This window comes from Talpa europaea (assembly GCF_964194135.1).
Source record: "Talpa europaea genome assembly, chromosome: 2".
Lineage (NCBI taxonomy): Eukaryota > Metazoa > Chordata > Mammalia > Eulipotyphla > Talpidae > Talpa > Talpa europaea.
Genome location: NC_140068.1, coordinates 131,235,468 through 131,243,020, shown reverse-complemented (window position 1 = coordinate 131,243,020; position 7,553 = coordinate 131,235,468).

Genomic DNA, 7,553 nt, shown 5'->3' with positions numbered 1-7,553 from the left:
CTGTTTTTATGGCCTTCAGCCGGAGACCAGCTGCTTCTTAGCTATCAGAATTTTTTCTACCTAGAAACTCCTTAATACAGTTAAATTCATTTAAAAACTTTCCTAAGAAATTTCTTTAAAAAAGGAAACTTCTAAAAAAGCAAAAAAATAATTGTTGTGCAGGCATGTACAATAAGTTGTCCTGCATTGTCAAGTGGGCCAAATTGTTTAATAACTAATTTCTAAACATATCATTTTCCATGTCATTTGCTTGCAGTATGCTGATACATATAATTTATTGTCGAATTTACTTTTTGAGAAATTTTTTCTCTCTTTATGACCAAGAACAAAAAACAAAGGGATGTTATATCTTCAGCCCCACGGTGTGAGGCCCTTTAGCTTCGGCCCCACGGTGTGAGGCCCTTTAGCTTAACTACTTGCCAGTGTCCTATCTGGCTGGGGTATCAAGGTCCCCTGGAACCCCCTGTGCAGAGTAAGCAGGTGCTCTCAGAGACTCCGGCTCCCTTTAGGGCAGCAGGCGCCAACAACCTGCAGAGGACGTTACACTACTTCAAAAGAAACCTGCACCCCCCTGATCATGCAGCACTATTTACAGTAGCCAAGCTATGGAAGGGGTGGTACATAGATAATAGAATACTACTCATCAAGAAACATAAACTAATGCCCTCTGGGGCAACATGGATGGAGTTAATGGAAATAAGCCCAAAGGAGAAAGACAAATATGTCACTTAGATATGGATATAGAGAAATTAAACAAAGGGCTAGATTAAGCCAAACTTAAAAGCTATCCCTTGAGTCTCCCAGGTGGTGCCTGACTACTGGCTGGGGCAGCAGACCAGCCCAGACTTCCTGGTCTGGCAGCGCTGGATGGTAGACTGACCCTCTCTAGTTTGCCATCAAACTCACTTGACGACAAAGCCTGACTCCAGCTGACTGAATCCCCCATTGTGTCTTGTTTCACCTACACCACCACTGGGTCCCCAGCCTCTGCTTTTGCTGGGTCTGAGATGGATCTTGTACTTGATGCTGCATGTAATTTTTTTGTTTGTTTTTAAGATTCATTTTTTATTTATTTATGCATACAAGAACTGGGGCATAGGCCAGAGGTGCAGAGGGGGAGAGGATTCACCAGACACAGAGTAGGGAGCAGAACAGGCTGATCCACTGAAATCCACTGCTGAAGGGAGTAGTGGGTGAGACAGGAGAGGTCTGCTGCCCCCTGTGGGTTGCTCCCTGGCCAGGGATCAAACTCAGGTCTAAGCAGTGATAGCACTCAGACTTAAACCTTACGTCACCAGGGAGGCCCTGTTTTTAATATATTTTTTTACATCTTTTGATATTATTTAAAATAATAGAAGCACTCCTACTGCTCTACTTTCATAATAATCACGCTCCTTCCTCCCAGCCCTTGGCTCAGGTTGGGTTTACACGTGTCTTTGTCACCTTTACTCAGTGTCCATCTCTCATGACAGTGCAAGCTCCAAGTCTCCAGGGTCCTCTCTCTGTTCCTCATTGTGTCTGCAGGGGAGGCAGCTTGGGGAGGCAGGAGCCAGCCAGGGAGAGGGATGCTGGGAAGTGAAGGGGAAGCAAAGGCAGAGAACACTTGGGAGATGCTCCCTGGTTCACTGAGAAAAGCATTTCTCAAAGTGTGGTTGTGGAATCCTTGAAGTCACCCAGAGCCTGTCACAGGAGCCACGAGGTCAAAACTATTTTCAAAACGTCACTTAGACACCATTTGTCTTTTCACTATTTCGCCATCTGCTGAGGTAAAACTTACTAAAAATGGAGCTTATATTACTAACTGCAGTTATTCTTCACAACTACTTACCTCAGAAACACAACTCCAAGCCGGTTTCATTTCAAAGTTTCTTGGTTGAAGCATTAAAAATTATCTTCATTATTCTATCATCCTCAAATCCACATTTTACAGCATCTGATGTGATGACACGCAAGTGCACACACAACACTCCTGCTGCGTCCCCAACTACCATGTGCCAAGAAAAATATTTGCATGAGATGAATTAGACTATTTTTCTTTTTTGTAGGCAATACCATCTTCACATGAAGGAATGAATGACAGAATCTGTGGCTATTTGATTTGGTTAATTAGCAGACATTGTCCTGAAAATGAGTGTGTGCTCCTTTGAGAAAATCAACTGACAATTGATAACTGATGGTAAGTTCACCTTGACCAAATATAAGTGCTCAGAAAAAAACAGAATCATGGAAAATTGTGTCCTATCACTAACTTGACAACTTCCAGTACTACTTTTACTTTTTGGATTTGTGATGAAAAATAAAATGAATTTTTTAAAATAATTTGATTCCAGTGTAATGAACATTGAAGAGCTTTATAACTTATGAAACAATATATTACTTTAAAAAAAATCACACATTAAAACTAACTGCAGTTAGTTTTATGCAGGAGAGGTCTATGGAAATGTAACAGAATAAGAAATATTCAATGATATTGTTTCAGTTTTCACTTTGCAAATAACCTGGGAGAAAATACCACCTGTATAGATTCAATTTAGTATCAAAGTGGAATGTTCACAATAATGTGAAAACACTACTCCTACGTATTTGTGTGAGGCTGTAGACATTTTTTCATAGACTTCAACCAGAACCACAGCTAAATGCAGAAGGAAACATGAAAATCCTACTGTCTTCTAATGAGACAGACAAGAAAAAACAATGAGACAGACAAGAAAGACAACTGCAAACATAAAAGACGTGAAAGATCCACTCTTCTCATTGCCCTGATTATTTTCAGAAAGAAGTTATTTAACAGGCATTGATTATTGATTATCCATCAACAGGCATTGGATTATTACTATAATTCTAAATGAAACAGCTACATGATCAAACTCGCTTTATTCCCAGTGTGGTAAGTATGGGGAGCGATACCTCCTAAACAAGGTTATACTTGGCGTCCTCCCTAATTTGTAAGACTGGACACGGATCCGGAATGGAAAATGACTGAGAATCGCAGACCCAGTGCCTGGGTCACGGAGACAGGGTGAGGAAGCTTTGGGTGAGGAGAGGAGGGGGCAGAGCAAAGCCCCAGGTCCCTAGTCTGGTTCTCATAGTTCCAGGCCCCAGGGCTGTGTCTAAGGCAGGAAGGTTACTATTGGGGATCCCCCACTGCCCCCTTAGCCTCACTTCTGTCTCCACCACCTGTGCTGGGCCCTGGACACTTGTGACTCCTCCCCAGTTCTCAGTCCTAGTGCCTGGAGGTTCCCAGAGAACCAGTCAGCATCACTGACTGCCCAGGTAAGTCTCCGCCCACCAGCCTGGAGTCAGAAGTGCCCCAGACCCCAGCAGTGCTGGTCATGGGGCGCCCAACCCTCCTCCTGCTGCTTCTCTCCAGGGCTCTGGCCCAGACAGACACCTGGGCTGGAGAGTGCAGGGTGGAGGGAAAAGGCTTCTGCAGAGGAAGCTGCTGCCTTAGGCCCCTCTGTCACCCCCGTGGCGCCCCTCAGTCCTGGTCCCTTTCTGCCCCCCCACCTGCCTCCTCCTTTTGTCCCCTGAGTCTTGCCCCTTCTGGACCCGCTGCCCATGTTCAGTCTCTGGAGCTCCCTCCCTCCTGGACACTTTCTCCCCTGCCCCATCTCCCGGGGACTCAGGACCTGCCCAGGGAGGAGGGTCAGCCCGGCTTTCACCTCTCCCAGCCCCCAGGCTCCCCCTCTCCGAGGCTTTTAGAAATGGTGATGTCCAGATCCGGCCTCGGGGAGCCCTGGTAGATCGCGGGGGCTACGTGGACGACACGCAGTTCGGGGTTCGACAGCGACTCCCCGGGCCAGAGCGCGGAGCCGCGGGCCCCTGGGCGGGCGGGCGGGGCGGGAGGGTCGGGCGAGGAGACGCGGCTCCGCAGACACTCGGCGCGGAGGCTCCAAGCGCTCCTGGAGGCCCCGCGCGGCCGCCGCAGCCAGAGCCGGGCCGGGGAGCAGCGCGGGCCGGGGCGGGTCACCGCTCCCGCCCCACCCCCCGCCCGAGTCTCGGGGCCCCGTGACCCCCGAGGCCGTGGCCCCTGCCAGGCCCCTTGACCAGGGAAGAGCCCGCGGAACGTTCACCGGCGAGATTTTAAGTTTACATTTATTCTGCGCTGGAAGTAGGGGTGCGGGTGGGGTGACCAGGGGACTGACCTCAGGGCCGGGCTCAGGGTCTCCCACGATCCAGAGGACTCTGGGCTGCGCCGCGGGGCCCGACGGCGCCTCCCCCGCGGGCACGACCAGCTCCCCACGACGGCGCCGGGGACGCGCCCTGGGCGGGGACCTGCGCGCCTGGACCCGGCGGGCCCGCGGCTCAGCTCCCCGGCGCGAGGGGGAGGGGGAAGGTCGGGCAGAGCAGGACCGGAGCAGCCTGGGGGCGGGTGCGTGGAGGGGCCCCCAGACTCCTGGGGATGGGGAAGGAGGCGCCGCAGCTCAGAGGTGAGAGGGCTGCGGGGCCTTGGATCTCCCTGAGGCGCGCACCCCGCAGGGAAATGGAATCATGGTGAGGAAGCGCCCCCTTCTGGCCAGAGAGGGAGCTGTCGGCCACGTTTTCCAGCTCTGGGAGGGAGACTGGCCTGGAGGCTCCTACTTTTTCTGAAGGACAGTTAAGGAATCCAGTTTCCCCTGAGAAAGAGGGGAGACCATGCCTGAAATCACCCCTCACAGGATCTTTTTGACCGGCAGCCATCATAGGAACAATGAGTTTTCTCTCGAGATCTTGTTTTTTGGTCAGAGAGCATTTTTGGAGATCTCACTCCTGCCTGTCTGTGTCATCACCCTCCACCCAAGTCAGCAACAAAATGCTCAGAGACCTGCATCCCACCCTGGGCTCTCACCTGCTCTCCCGGACTCCCAGACCAGGCTGGTTTCTGGGGTTTGTGCTCCTCCCTCCAAACATACTGTTCTGTCCACTGGAGGATGGTCACATGAGGCTGCTTCAGTGTCCATGCAGGAAACACAAAGCATGAAATTTCTGATTCTTCCCACTCAGGCCCCAGATCGCCATATGTGACCCATCACCCCATCTCTGAGCATGAGGGCACACTGAGGTGCTGGGCCCTGTACTTCTACCCTGTGAACATCACCCTGACCTGGCAGCGAGATGGGGAGGACCTGACCCAGGAAACGGAGCTGGTGAACAACAGGCCGGGGAAGGGGGAATGGAAACTTCCAGAAGTGGGCAGCTGTGTAAGTGCCTTCTGGAGAGGAGCAGAGATACACGTGCCATGTGCAGTATGAGGGGCTGATAGCACCCTGAGTCCTGAGATGGAGTAAGGAGGGGGATGTAGGCACACGGCTGACTCAGGGGCATCAGAAGCCCTTCTGGAGACCTTCAGAAGATCAGACTGAGGCCTCAGGTTCAGGGTCTGACCTTCCCTCCCCTTCCAGTGCCACCTCCTCAGTTCTCCATCCTTGCCATGGTCCTCATTTCCAGCTCGGTTTTCTTTGTAAGTGTGCTCATTGCACACAAGGTAGCTTCATGTGTGAGGGGGTAGAAGAAGCACTCAGGTGGGGAAGGAAGGGGGGGGATCTTGTCCACTGGGGGCTGTCATGTCCCAGGGAGAACTTGCCCTGCTTGGTTAATGGGAAGTACCATCCACACACGTATGTTGCCCAGAGGGCATTTGGTCCAGTCCCCCCTCATCTCCTTTCCTCATTTTTCCCAGTCCTGACCTGGGACTTTACTCACAGTTCTGGAAACTTTTCTGTTCTACAGGATTAGAAGATTCTTTCAGGCTTCTGACCTGACTCCTCCCTGGTCTCACATGATGCTTCTTCCCACATGAGGACAAGGAGGAAGCTATACTCAGGCTGCAGGTAAGTGTGGATCAGGGGTTTGATCCCTGAGCCCCTGGGAGCAGTGTAGATAGAGCCCATGGGGGAGTCACTCTCATCAGTTCCTCCCGTGGTCTCATCTCTGACCAAGTTTTGTTGTGTTCTCCCCCAGGCAGCCACAGTCCCAGGGCTCTGAATTGTATCTCAGCCCCTAAAGGTGAGACCCTGGAGGACTGCAGTGGGGTGGGGGTTGAGGCAGAGAGGCTGGACTAGGTGATGGGGATGCTTTCAGGAGGACATCTTGAGAATGCAGTGGACCATTGATAATGTTAACACTCAGGTCATTCACCTGAATTTCTTCATGATTATTTTCTTTCACAGTGTGAGACAGCCTTGTGTTGGCCTGAGTATTACAGGATTTCTTTTTGCCCACATTTTGTGCCTTTATGATCTCCTGGTTTAAACCTTCACACCTGTGAGTATGGCCCATATCCAAAAGACCAGAAAGGCAAGTGCTGGCAAGGACGTGGAAAAAAGGGGACAGTCCTGCATTGTTTTTGGATATAGACTGAGCCAGCCCTTATGGAAACAGTATTGAGGTTTCTTAAGAGAGTAAATGTGGTTCTGCCATTGGGCCCAGCAATTCTACTCTGAGGATCTACTCACAGAGGATAAATATTCTCCTGTGAAGGGACCTGCACTCCCGTCACCACTGCAGCTCTATTGACAGTAGCCAAGCTATGGGAACCACCTGAATGCCCCAGACAGGTGGGAAATTAAGAAGAAGCTGGGTTTACATGTATACATATATGTATATATACAGGAGACTCCAAAGGAGATGAACGTTGGGGTTTGGGGGAGGGAACTGTCAGGGGTGAAGATGCCACCACATCCTAGCAGGGGCCAGGGTGGGAGGAGGGGTCCTGCCCAGCTCTTTACACCTCAAGCCAACCATGAGATATTTCTAAACCTCCTCCTCTTCTGCAGGTCCAATGCTTTTTCAGTTCTGCTCAGAAGCTTCTTCTCCATGGAACTGTATTTACTGAGGTGTTGTTCTGACACTCTTTACTCTGTGTGCGATTTGAATTTATTTATTTTGGCGCTTGATATATGATTCTCCCTTGTTTTCTTATGTTGTGTCTCCCTTATTTCCTGTTACACACACACACACACTCTCCCCTCTCCTTGGGAACCAGACCCTCACTCAGCACTGGGGTTACTCTGACCCTCTGTCTCTGGTCCCTTCAGAGTCACCCTCTCTGCGGTTTCTCTACTCAGCGGTGTCTGAGCAGCCCCAGGAGTCCCTGCACCTCCTGCCTCTGACCTTGTGGGAAACCAGCCCCTCAGCCTGCATGGCAGTGAGGAGGTGAAGGCAAAGTCCTGCGGTCAGTGACTGATGGAGGAGATAATTTACTTTTTTTTTCTTTTCCCCTCATTGTATTATTCAGTTGAGATTAGCATTGGTTTACACACTGTATGTGTTCAGAGACAAGGGTCACACCTCTTCAGATGTTTGTTACCACATCACACCCACCCTCATGGCTCCCATAGTCTTCACCATCGTCCATTGGGCCCTCTTCCTACTTTGTTTCCTACTCTTACCCCAGCCCATAGCTTCAATTCTGCAGTAATATATAGAGAGTATGTTTTGGTTTAGTTTATTTTTTGGTTTAGTCTGTCCCTGCTTTGTTTCTTTATATTCCAAATATGAATGAAATCATCCAGTATTTAACTTTCTCCTTCAAACTTATTTCACTTAGCATAATCCCATCCATATCTATCCAT